Here is a 13,942-nt window from a genome sequence, read left to right as displayed (position 1 = left end):
AGTGGAAGTTGAAAGTTCGATTCCTGGTGTAATCTCGTGTCTGCTTAGAGCAACTGATCGAGTGGGACAACTTCATATTTCTTTCCTGTAAGATTTCAGTCTCCAAAAGCTTTAAAGCAAAAATACCGGGCTGTGCGTGTGGTGCACTAAGGTGTGTATTTGCAAGACTTCATACATCTTTGGTTTTAGCAAATAATAAAGTTTAGAAAGCTTTGATCATGCTAAAGATGATTTTATTAAGAAAGCGTGTCTTTTGTGGTAGAAAATACCTTCTATAAATTTTAAGTGTTTGAAACAAAGTTATGATTTAATTCTGAGTTCTGCTTTTGTGAATGGCAGTTGAGATACACACGCTAGTGGTCCTGACAGTAATTTTTCCATGAACAAAAGCCTTATTGGTGAAAACTATAATAATATTTCTTGTCCAACTTAATTTATTTATGTTTGGAAAAAAGAGGGATGTTATTTTTTAATGTGAGTGTTCTGAAGGCAGTTGCAGTTTCTGGAGTTTCTTTAAAATTTTAAAGTGCGCTAAAGTTTTGTATAGTTCAATTTTTATTTTACTGTTGAGAAAATGCAGTTCGTTTTGGACGTCTTTTTCAAATGAATGCTAGTTTGAATGCACATACATCAGAAGAATTCAGTGTCTGTCTCTGAAGCTGTTTCACTCACTGCCTCAGTACTCTTAGTACTAGGCAGAAGTGCATATGGTCAGTTGGACAACACTGGGTTTTACATTGCAGCTGTTTTTTCTGGATTTGAAAAATTAAGGACATTTTTGTGTCTGTACTTTAATTAAGTTGGTGTACCTTGAAACACAAGGAAGTTCAGCTGATGATTTAGTTTATTGTGAAGCAGTACACAGCTGTAATTAAAACTAGACTGTAAAGTCATGTTAATACTAACTTTCACATAGGCTATTTTAAATCAATCTCCTGTGTAGGTAAAGGGAGATATTTAGGTTTCATGAGGATTGCTCCTTAAGTTCATGTATCATTTGGAAGCGAATCTGTAGGATATCTTTCAGTTAATGCTTGTTTGTGTCATTAAATGCAGCCTATCCTTGTGTTTTGTTTTATTTTTACATTAATTTTATTATTTTTTTCTTATTAATTTTATTTAAATGCTGTCTGGGATTTATATGACTGTATATTCTACAGCAGTTTAATGCTATAATGCTGAAGTAAGTTAACGATATTTTGGATTCTTGCATGCCTGAAGATGCAGCTTTTTAATGTAGGATGGTAGTGTTGCAGATCGGTAGAAATACTTTGAAATTCTGTTCTGAAGACATAAATAACATTATTTGGTGATTATGTTTGTGTCATAATGCAGAGTCTGAGACAAAAGTGCTCAGTTTTCCCTTGTGACTGTAATTTGAGCGTACCGTAATTGAGACATACATTTTTTTGTCACATGGGGCAAAAAGAAGTCTTCAAGAAAATCATATCCTTTTAATAGCTAAAATAGGTAGTCTGATTTCTGCCAATTAATGGATTCATGTAGTAGTGGGCAGAAATACTTCATCAGGCACTTTACACGTTCTAACAAATAAATCATGCAACATGACCGTATCGTTTATTTTCAAAGGGGCATTAATTTTGGACAGCCAGCTAGTCAGCAAGCATGAGTATATGGTAACACAGGTTAGACATTGCTGGTCATTTGTACCTCTCTATTGCGTGTCATTATTTCATAATCATTTAATGAGATACTTTAGTATTGCTGTCAGTTTTCTAGGTGTGTTCTGAGTATATTCAAAATCTGTAAGGTTTTTATTAGTATGAGCTAAAAGTAAACTTGCTGTATCACTACAGGCTTTGCATGATACTACAGATGTTGAGCTAATTTAGCATTGGATATAGTTGAAACCATTTGTCATCAAGATCATCTAATTTTATTTTTTTTTTTTTTAAGACATTTAAAAAAGCTATTTCCCTCTTTGGAAAGAGTAATGCTCTGTAGAAACTGTATAAACAGTTGTTTTAGCTGCTTTTCCTATTGTTTTTCATAGAAAGAATTAATGCAAACTCATCATTTATAAATCTTGTGAAAACAAGTTGAACAGAAGAAAGGATACCATAGCAGAATGAATCATTTATGCTTGTTTTGTTCTTTCACCATTACTGTGGTGTCATATTAACTCAGTGCCATTATAAATGTACCATAGTGTCCCCAGACCCAGCTGAAGTAAAAACTGGTTGAGTTTTGAGTTCAGGAAAAGCTGAACAAGCTCATAGGCTGCTGCTCATCCTCACTCAAGCCTGTGTCTGGCCTGCCAACCAGAATAACTGGAACTCAGAACATGACATGCAATCTGACTCCCTGAAATAGTGCCCTGCAAACTGCCTCTTTTATGGCTACTTGGAGTGTTGCTCCCTGGCACGGTGTAGTTTGATGTTCCCTTAAGCCAGCACTGTTTCTGGAAGGAGAAAAAAAAAAGACTGCAGTCTGTAGGCATTTGTTCTGTGCTGTCTTTGCAGTGTGTTGCCTGATGTTTGTGGGTGACCTTCATCAGGAAATCGATCTGTCTCAAAAATACTCTTAAGAAAACCAAGGTTGCTCTGCAGCTGCATGAGTTTCTTGCTGGGTGAGTGCTAGCTTGCTTGCATCTGCGCAGATGTGTATAACTTGACAGGGTCCTTACAGGCAGAAAGGAGTGTTTGGAGAGAGGGCAGTGTAGATTTTGTCTGTCAGGCTTCTGAAACACACTGATAACTCGGGAGGACAGCCTGAACAACGAAATGAAAGGTGGCTGTTGGCAGAGGCTGCCAGTAGTGGATTTGGATGGAGGTGTTGGGAGTGCGTCTTGCTGTTGTAGCTGCTGCTTCTACCCTGTCCTGGGCAGTTACTGTACTGTGTTTTAAAGGGGTGAAGAAGCTGGATTTGCCTCCCTTCATTTTTTGAGTCCTGCTTTCATTGCTCAGAAGGGCCTTCTGAGCAAAAAGGGTTTGTACTTTTGCCAAAACTTTTGCCAGTGGAGTGAGTAGTTGTAAGCTTCTGTGGTCTCAAGAATTCAGACTGCAGTTGAAGCTGTGAGTTTAGGTAGCCAGAAGATAGCATTTGCCTTTCTAAAATGTGAATGGTGGATCCATGCAGAGTACAGTGGGTGAATGTGGGTTGGTTAAAAAAAGCAAGTCTGAGAAAACTGACATAGGACTTAAATTTGGAACTATATGGCAGCATGCAAATACTAGAATAAACTCTACAGGTTTTGTGAATCACTGCTATTTATTCTGTGCATTCTAGACTGTAGCACTGATTTGGGGACTTCTTAGAATAGATCCAGCCATTTACCTATTATTAAATCCAGTTTCTCTAGGCAGTTGCTTAAACACACTGCTTTTTCCTTACATGTAGCTGTTAAAATACTTGTAAACTTAACTGGGGTTTTGTTTATAGGTAAACAAAGCAGTCTCATTTCTGTTTAGTGACACACGTACAACATGCTGTGTCGTACAAAACAGCAAAATCTTGTTGTAATAGAAGTTGCTGGCCTTGGGCCATTGGATTATAGTCATTTGTCACTCTAATGCCATTTCAGCAATGTAGATGTTCATTTCCAAAGAATTAAACATGCTAGAACTGCAGTTTTTCTTTTTGATGGAAGTGTTTTATGTGTGATGATTAAACATACAACTGGGGATTATGGAACAAAGAGTTATGCTTAATGGTGAAAAACTGTGTTTATGTGTGTGTGTGTACGTGTGTGTGTGTATATGTGCAAACAGACCATAGTGGACTAGTCTGATAACTGGGATTCTAAACCCTGTCTTCACTTCGTGAAACTGTAACATATGCATTTAAGACTGTTTTAAGTATTCCCAGTAATGGTGCCATGATGATTAGTTTTAAAACACTTTAAAGGATTTTGTTACATTAGCGCTCATGTTAATGTATTCGTTAATGCTCTAATAGAGTAAAACTTTGAAGTACATTAGTTTTTTCATTTTGTACTTGACTCCCTAATACCTAATGTAATTGCAGATGTTCTTGATATTTATATACACATAAGAACTTTTCCCCCTGGTTTGACAGCATAAGATTTGTTGATTTTCTGGGGCATGCTACAAGGTCTGTTTTCCTTCATGTGTAGGTAGGCAGGAGATAGCTTAAATCACAGCAGCTGTAACAAAGTGTTTGTGCAAGATTTAAGGAAAAGCATGTGTTCAACATAAAACTAATTGCCTTCTTGAGTACTATGATAGTCACAAATGCTAGTGCCATACAAACTGGAGGAAATTGGCAAGAGTGCTTTTGGGAATTTTTCTGCTTATAGGATTGTATGTGGATTCATATCATGTATAGAAGTTCTAAAAGAAGCATTTTAAGATATTTGCATTGGAATTATAGTAGGAAAGAAGGATATGGATCAGCTTCCACTCAATGTAAAGTCAACACAAACAAGAAAATCAATTAAGGTTTCTGCAACTTTTTTACTTTGATAAAAAAGTAAACAACCAACTGGGGATGAGCTTCGAGGTGGAAGAGAAAATGCCCTATCAGGAAGAAACTGTAAAGAAGAACATATCTCTAAAGATTGTGTGAAAAAATGCATTAAAAAACCACAAACAAACAATGTGAGAAAGTAGGTTTTCTTCAGAGAATTCTGTGTATGAAAGATTTATTTTTATTTTGTTTGAACTAAACTGAACATAACAATAAAAATAGCTGTATTCCCTCAGTGCAGCAGGTGTGTATTTTTGTATATTTAGAGCCTGCTGTAGTGATTCACAGGTTTCCTGCCTCATTTGTCCCCGTGAGTGTTGCATGCTGGCAATGTATTTACCAGTGTCACTTATAATATGGAAAATTGTGTATCATTGATACAGAGAAGCGAAGGCTTGTAGGAATATGATTCCTCTAGGTAGTGTAAAAACATGTAACCAATAGTAATTCTCAGAGTGTCAAGGTAATGTTTGTGTATTCATGAGTGTTTAACAGCTTTGCCGTATGCACATGCCTGTCTCAGTGGGAACATGTATATAATTTGCTCTTTAGCTTCTATTGCTAAAATAGACATAAGTTGGTTGAGAATCACCTATTACAAGCATTGAAAACCCCTAGAATGCAGGTGGGATTACCCCAGGTATCAGGTGACTAGAGTGACTTGAGATGAGCTTTCATTGTGTGAACATATCAAGGCTTCAGATGCTGTACGTGGTATCAAACCGCAGGTATTCTCACTCCTGGTTGTCTGGTGAAGCAGAGTTCTGTTGCACATCTGTCTTGTTTGAACAGGCTGAGTGTAAGTTTTAAAGAGGGAGGTGGATTCAAAGCTAATATTGACAAGGTGGGAGTTAAAAAAAATTACTGACAGGAAAAAAGGAAGATAGAGGCAAGATTCTGATAATCCCTGTGATTCTTACTGCAGGCATTAGGATGGATGGAGAGGGAAGTGGAAAAAGTTCAGTTGCTAGTTCAATTGTAGCAACAGGCAATTAGGTTAATCACATGCAAATAACGTTTCTTTGGACCATGCTACTGAGAAGGGTATTTGGTTAAAAGTGATGCTGTACATGTACATAATATAGCATGGTCTTGTCATCTTAAATATGAGTAGGTATGATAAAAGGAGGGGGAAATAAAGCAGAGAGGAATTACTGTCAGCACGAGTTATGGCTGAAGAAGAATTAAGTTATCCTGAGTTCCAGTCTAGTTCAGGCTATCCATTAAGTCATATGGTCTCAAATAACAGTTAGCTTTTACTAGAAAGTAAGAAACAGTGCTTTAATGTCAGTAAAGCATGGCAAACCTCACTTGCTGTTTGTCTCCTGCCTTTGGTATACAAAATCAAAGCTGCCACTGTTTGAAAATTCCTGTGGAGCACTGTAGTTAATTAATACAAAGTTGGAAAAAAGTCAAAAACAACTTATTTAGGGAATTCCCGATACACATTTTCTTGTCAGCTAAAGGCTGTGACCATTAGGCTGTTGCCATTTTTAACAAGAAGTTCAAGCTTCCACAAATCACAGATAGCAAAAGCTTCCTAACAAAACTTAAGACAGCCAAAAAAGGTTTTATGTTGTTAACATGTTTGCAGTGCTTTCATGTGTCTCATACTTTATAGCTATGAAAGGGACAGAAAGTGTAAGTGCTGCAGAATCCTAAAGTGTGAAAGAGGAGTAATCAGCTTTCAGAGCAGGAGTAAAGCTGTTGCCTTTGCTCTTGTCAACAGGTTTGCAGTCTTTTGAACTTTGCCTTTGTTCAAATACAACACTGAATTGGGGTGGTCACTCTTGTTGCTGCCAGTCAGACTGGCTGTAAATACCAGATGCTGGCGTGCTGTGTTTTAGATGTTGCCAAAGACTCAGAGTTTCCTTAGTTGGGGAGGATAAAGGTAATGGACTTTTATGTGACAATCATTAGTACGAAGTGACATACAAGGCCATTATGGTTTTCTGCTTTGATGTGATTACATCCTTAAAATAGAGATTTCCCTGAGTTTTCATTAGTATTCACCCCTGGAATGATGCTTTAGGGCACTTGCACACGTTTTTTTTTTCCTTTGTTTTGTACTGCTGCTATTAATGGTGTGTACCATAGGCAGGAGTTGCAGTGGCCCAGAGGGATCCCTCATTCACAGAGATAGTGCTTGGATTTGTGCTGAAGCTACATACCATATGCATGTGCAGTGTTTTTATGGTATTATGACTTTATAGTTTGAATTCATCAAAGTGTTTTTCTAGTAAAAAATCTTAGGGCTTATCTAAGAGCCAAGGGATTTTGTGGCCTTTTGGGTGCATAACAAATTTTATATAGATGTTTGTGCTTCAAATTTGTTTATTTTATGACAGGTTAAAGAAAAAAGTGTTTTTAATTAGTGAGCAACTGCTTATTATCTTTGAAAGTCACCTCCAAGTGTCCAGCAAGTCTAGTGTGTTTACTGAGTAGCCAGAGGTTGCAGTATTTGATAATGGCAGACATCACTGGTTTGAAACTTAGTTTAGTTTGTATTTTATGCTATATTTGCAAAACAGCCACTTTGAATAGTAGCTTGAGTGACTGTGTTTACCAAATGTTCTTATGATTTGCAAGAGTTTTTCATTGGATTTGGGACCAAAAGAGGCATTGCACAGCCACAGGAAAAACATGTTCTTTCAAAAGCTGCCTACATTGGTGGTGTTTCAAAGTGGAAAGTATTATAAATTCCAGGTATGCATGCTGAAGTATGAGGGAGTGGCCTTATCACTGTTGCTCAGCCCTGAGCCTTGTCAGCGTTGCGGATTAGATGGCAATTTGCGACTATTCACATGGGGACCCCCTAAAATGCTCTTACTACTTTGAACCATAGATGGAGGAGGGAGAGGACAGAAGAAGCTGCTGGCGTTGCAGATACGCTCATGAACATAAGGGGTGTGAGCAGGGACACTGCAGACAGCAGCTGCTTCTGTCTCTGTCCTTGCAGTGAGTAAAGTCAGTGCTGTGTCATGGTTGTCCCCCCTGCCATGTATTGGCATTCCCATTTGTAGATAGCTGGATGTGCAGGCCAAAGAAGTGGTGACTGCAGCTCCTGCCTGGGTAGAGGCCATCAGATGTATACTCTGATCTCACAGTGTTGTGGGCTTTATCAGTAATAGTGTGTCAGAGTATACTCTGGTTTAGTCCTTTTTCTGCCCTCAGCAAGCAAGAGAATTTCAGTATCTTCAGTATCATAAATGTGTTGGGAAGGATCTTGAGTGCTGTATTTTGCATTCTGTTCATTCATATGTGCAAGAGAAATCGTGACTGCTATCAGATCTCATATAAGACATGAAGTAGCACCACTATCAGAGTTACCCTTTTGAAATGATATACCTAAAAATAAAGGTCTTAAAATTGTCAGTGTTGTCACCAAAAATGTTCTACTGCCATATTCAGACCCATTTTAATGCTGCCTTTTAAAAATGCAGGTGCTTATGTGCTTACTGCCAGTGTTTTAGTTGCAGCAGTGTGTTAATAGATGCATTCGTTTTAACAGCATCTACATAAAATTGTGTTGCAGATACTTAAGCTGTAAACGTACCTCAGGAGGAGGTGGCATATGTGTGGTGTCCCAGTTTTCATTTTAACTCGCATGTCACTTCAAAATACAAAGTGGCTCTCATGGGCAGTGCCAGATCCTCTCAGGTTCCCACCTGCCACTTGCCACACATAATGCTGGTAGAGGAGATGGGTGGCTGTGTATGTACTGAGGATCAAACCAGTGTAGATGGTGTTTTCTGCCTGCCATGGGGACATGCAGCATGCACGTGTGTCATGTGGTGAAGTGATGGAAGGGGCTTGAGTTCCTGCAGAGAGAAGATAGAGGAAGAACCCCCACAGAATTACTCTCAAACTTCAGCGGTCAGAATGCTTAGAATATGGAAGACTTTACTATGTGGTGGTAGTTGTGTTTCGTTTCTGTGATCCCCTGGAGTCATTTACCAATCACTGTATTTTTCTCAAGTTCTCTGGTTTATTTTTGGCTGTTTCTCTATGAGATTATAACCCATTTTTGGCAGGTCACAACTTGCAAAGGGAAAGTCTTACACTTTCTTGCTCCTGGCCGCTTCCGTCTTTTGCTTTATGCTGGTTCCTCACCTCCTTTCCCCAGTGAAGAAAAATATGTAAAAAAAAATCATCTGGATCATTTTCTCTCAGAGTATAATCGCCTTGCTATTTAAACTGGGGCAGCACAGGAGGCCGGAATGTGAATCCAGTGCATCAAAAAGCCAAGTAATGTCTGTGTGGCTTTTGTGAAAGGAGCAGGTGGTGCTTGTTTTTAATGACCAGCCAGTGTTTTCTGTTAAGTGTGTAGTGGCTTGCCAGGGTGGCTACCCCTCTAGCTTTTGCATTGTCTTTTTTTTATCCCCTCTTGGTGGCCAGAGTGGTTCTGATAGGACTTTGCACTGCATTTAGATTAATATTAAACTTTATAGGTTAAATCTCACTCAGCTGGGGTACATAAGCATTCAGCGTTTCTGAAATTCAGGATTAAGATACGAAGTTAGGCCTTCCGAAGACACATAGTAAGTCCTGGGTAAGTGGGCTCAACTGCCTTCTTGAGTGTGCTAGTCTGTATTGCCTGTCAGGGATGTAGTCCAGATAGCTAATTTTTACCTCACCTAATCTTAGTCATTTTAAATCCTGCCCTGAGTAATTGCTTGTGAAAAGCATTGTGTAGGTGACTTACCTAGCTGTGGTGCTCTTAGGGATAGATTTTAGTTTTCCACAACTTTTAGCTACAGTTATTAGGAGCTACCCATTCCACCACCACACACACCCCCCCCCCCCATTTTCTTCATATTCCAGTGTATTTTTCAGCTTCCTTGACAAATGGGAAGAACAGCAGTCACCTTACTGCCCAGGGTGGAATTGTCCTCTGGGAATGCATCTGCATTAATACTGTGAGGCATTAGTCCTCTGTGAAGATGTGAGAAGTGGAAGTGAGCAGAGAAAATACTGAATATACACAAACTAGTGGCAATCAAATGACTATATAAGCAGTATGAAGTTTTGTGCAGCTTTACTTTTGGTTATTTGATTTGAAAAACATAACTTCTCATGTAATTTCCTTAATAGGGTGCCATTCTGAACCTCACGTTCCATATATACAAGGTTAGCACCTTTACCTACACAGAAAGAGCATTCACTACTCATGCATGTGGAGCAGTTCACAAGAGAAGGAGTACTGTTAGCAAAACTGAGATACATAACTGCTGTAGCTGAATTAAAGAGGCTTCTGACAATGTAGAAGTATTCTGTGACTCCAGAATTTTGGGTGATAATTCAGCTTTTGGAGAGGGGAGTGGTGTGGTAGGCACAGACTGGTTCTTTCAATTTCTTTTTACCCTCCTGAGCTGTCTCTGCCAGTAACTTCAGATCCCGTATCATCTTTTCTTGTTTCTCTTGTTCCTCATCTTTGGCATCATCAAGCCAATTGTGATCTCCTTCTTGAACTACTTAAAATTACTCTTATATTCAAAGTTGTTTAATTTCTTAAAGCTCAGTTGCTCTTTTTCTTCCTAGAGCTCTGCTTCTCTCCTGAATTATCTCATACAAGTCTAGATGTATTAGTTTTACTTTTTAAAGTCATGGATTTGAAGGATAGAAGTAGCCTATGAGGTAAATTCAGGTATAGCAAGCACAGGAGAAAGGCTTCCCTCTGCCAGGACCCTGCCAAATGCCTCTGAAGCTAGCTAATGGGGAGCCATTACAGGGAAAGTGTCTTTGTTCTGGTAGTCCGGAGCATCCTGCTTTACCAGGGTAGGAACGAACAGGCTCCTTGATACTGGTTTATGTGGATGGTAGGAAAGATAGTCCATGTGGTGTTTTTCCACCTAGAGAATTGGAGAGTAGCTCATTAAAAACAATCCTTCCAAATCTTAATTGCTAGAATCCCTGCTAAATAAAGATTCCACAAACCTCATAAAAACACTGATTTATATAGCATGTCTGGAATTTGGGTGGACTGCTGTGAGGTGTTCAAAGACAATTTGCTATTTAATGTGGCCAAAGCAGTATTCTTCAGTTGCAGAACTGATTTTACTACTGTGTTCTTAGAAGTTTGCTCTGCTGTAGGTATCTGGCACAAAAGATTGCAGCCCTAATGATTTTAGTCTGGCACAGAAAAAAACAAAGGCTAACACCAAGGTTTTTCTGCTGGGAAGTATTAGATAAAATTACTGGGAGATTGTTTTACCTGCCCCACCTATAATAAAATAGCAGTTAAACTGGCTGTGTTCTTGAGTAACTTCATGTTCCAGCTTCTCTCTCCTCAATGCTTATCATGCTGTAGTAAATCAGAGTAATTCAGGTCTTAATTATTTTTGTTCATTATAGGAAGAGTTTACAATTTATGTGTTAGACTCAGTAATGAGTTCAAGCTGATCTTGCAGAGCTTGAAGTAAATGTGTTTGCTTAATTATGAGTAACCAGCTTGAAGCTGGTGTTTCCAAACTGTTTTAGGGTGTGAAAGTAGAGGCTTAGTAGTATGTATTTTACCAACGGCTGTACTAGAATAAAAAACTGAGGAAGGATCTCTTTACCCGTTTTGGAAGTACTTTTGATATTTGCAAGGACTGCCTACTTGAAGAATGTAATAGGAAAGTATTTTTGTTTGGCTTCTATTTTGATTTAACATTGCAAGAAAATAGGTTGGAAAATGTTATTTCTCTAAATCACTGACAGATGTTCTGTGGGCTTGTAGTGGTGGAGCTGCTGGTGTAAAGGTGTCAAAAATTCCATATTTTGCTCTCCAAAGAGCTAAAATTTGATGTAATTGGCTCTGATAATTCAGTTATCTTCCTTCTAGCTTGCTTGTCTTGAGTGTATTTCCCAGGTGTTCCTGCTGTAGTCCCAGAATGAGCGCTCTTCATTACAGCTCTTGTATAGCATGTGAACATATGTTCTTACCTTGGGGTCCAGTGGAAGGCTCAAGTAAGGTATTTTCTTAGCAAGAATACCTGATTCTGTTTCATAGGATGCAAATTAAAAGTTATATAAAATGTAGATACAATCTTCCAGCATCTGGACCGTTGCTTTGTGATCATATGTAAGTGATACATGTGTGTTGCCCTCTCTATCGTAGTATTATTTACATAATGAAATCATGGCTGTTTTGGGCTTGCCTTATTTTCATTTGTTTTGTAGAGCAGAAGAAAAATATCAATTGCGGAAAGCTTTAAATGTTAAACAACAGAGTCGTTTTTTGCTGGGGCAGTCTTGCTTTGGAGACCAGAAGACAGCAGGGGCTGTCTGTAGTTGGGGAATGTAATAAATGTAAGTTTCAGAAATGTACGATGATGTGTAATTTTTTATTCTTCTCTCTAAAAATACAGTCCTAACTTTATATACAGCTTCCTTGGGCTGGTTGCACTTTGTGGCAGCTGCTGTTTGTTTGAAATAGAAACATGCCAACAAGCACCTAATTTTTGGTAATAGAATGAAGGGAGTATATAAACAGAATTTGTTTTGCAGGGAATTGGCTCCTGGCAGGTTTCTGTATGGTTATTGTTAGGTTTGTTGCTCTTACTTGAAATATGTAAGTGATAAAAACAAAAAAATAATGAAAGAGCATAAGATGTTCTGCTTTTTTGAATTGCAATCTTCAAGATAAACTGTTCTGATCCACATTGTGCCCCTGTGTGACTGTCAGGCTGAAGGGTTGTTTGTTCATTAAACCTGCCTTCCCACTAACACTGTGGCCCCAGCTCAAATGTGACCAACTTGTACTTTCACACTAGCCAGTGATCTGGTTTTCCTTCTGATCAGAAAGTGAACTTTTGAGAACGCTTTTTCTGTTTTTTTTTTCATAATGGAATAAATTCCCCTCAGATTAATTCATGTGAAGTGTGTGGAAAATGCCTGCCGCCTTTCAGCTGTAAGAATCCTGTGTTAACATCCAAGAAAGGATGGAAGGTAGTCAAGCATTGTATTTTTGAGCCTTTGATTGCTTAAATGGTAGGCAGGCAGACTTGCACTGACTCATGGGCTTAGTTGACCTACATTTACCTAGCTCTGATCTTTCTTCAGGCACTACGTAGATCGGTTAATGTTCTAGTTTTAAGCCACAGGCTAGTGATAAAGGATGGCAAGCTGTACTAGGAGTTTTTTCATGTTTTATTGTGTTTTCAGTTGTTAAAAGCTTTAATATGCAACCGCTCCACCTCAAAAGTATAGATTCTATCCCATTTTATCTATAAAAACAGATTTTACTTTTCCATTGAGAGAATGTATCAACATGGGAATTTCTCATAAACTGGTCTGCCTAAAATACTACTGTTTTGGCTGTGATACAACTATAAACATATGGCCAGTGGTCTTCATAACTCCTGGTTACGAGTTGTTGCTTGCAAATTCAGAAAAACCCAGACAACCAAAAAAAGCATGTTCTTCAGTCTCGCGATTTTGTCTGTTTTTATAAGCAGTTTAGTAATAAGTTTCAAGGGATTTGGAAGTTCAGAAAACCTTATTGTATGAAATTAAGTAATCATCTGTGCACTAAGTCTGGATATATTTCAGCTCAAAAGGAAGTAGAACCTTAAAGAAGGTTGTCTTTCCCTACACTTTCCATATTGACAAACCTTGAGAAAATGGGAAAGAAGTAGTGGGTGAGGGAGAAGCACCTTATTTGCTGCTGAGATGACTAATGTAAGAGTGTTTCCTCTGGTAATAAAATCCAGGTGCAGTCTTGTGCCCTCTTTTTCTTGCCAGAAAACAGACCAAATGTCTTCCTCCAAAACCAACCTATCCCGGTAGCTGTAAGAGTAAGTACACTTTACAGGAGTAGCTCAGTGAGCAAGATTGTACAGCTTATGGAATACTTATAAGCTGTTTCATAATTTCAGTTTATAAGTGAGCTAGTTTTGACTTGTTAAGTCTTCTGCTGAGGTACAGTTGAATTATTCCTTGTCACCATTAAGTAAAAACTGTATTTTTAAGTCGTTTGTGGAAAAACAGTTGGAGTATTTGTGGCATAAACTAATTTGACTGAACTGAAGCTGTTGGTTATTAAATGAAAGTCACATTAATGCTTCTTGAAAGCAGAATTTGGCACTTCATTTTCCTAGTTTTCTTCTAGCACAGGTGATGCTAAGAGGAGGGTACATCAGCAGTGCTATTTCTACTAATTTTTCTAGGACAAGCAGCTGTGTAATCCGTACTCCTCCTGCTTCTTGTATTCCTCTAGGAGAGTATTTGTGTTGCTGGACTCGAATACCAGTGGAGTTTACATTACAGACAGTGGGGTAACATTAGCATGAAATGGGGAGAGCTTGCAGTCAGGCATTTTAATTCTTTGGGGTCTTCAAAGAACACTTTTTTCCCCCTCCTTTCTTGGAATTAGTTCTGTTGCTGCTGCTTTTGTATGCATAATTAAGGTGCCACTTAGTCAATTATGGCAATCAGAGTTACTAGAGTCATGGAATCAACTGGGTTGGAAAAGGCCTCTAAGAACATAAAGTCCAGCTGTTACCCCAGG

At 38.5% G+C, this 13,942-nt stretch overlaps 1 protein-coding gene across 2 annotated transcripts in view; it reads left to right on the top strand.

Annotated features, from left to right (window-relative positions):
- Positions 1 to 13,942, top strand: part of USP10 (ubiquitin specific peptidase 10) — a 52,208-nt gene that overhangs the window by 777 nt on the left and 37,489 nt on the right. The gene's annotated exons all lie outside the window — the stretch shown is intronic.

The sequence above is a fragment of the Lathamus discolor genome, chromosome Z (assembly GCF_037157495.1).
Source record: "Lathamus discolor isolate bLatDis1 chromosome Z, bLatDis1.hap1, whole genome shotgun sequence".
In the NCBI taxonomy this organism is placed as follows: domain Eukaryota; kingdom Metazoa; phylum Chordata; class Aves; order Psittaciformes; family Psittacidae; genus Lathamus; species Lathamus discolor.
The sequence above is the reverse complement of the archived record's forward strand: the minus strand, read 5'-3'. Positions and strand labels throughout refer to the sequence as shown.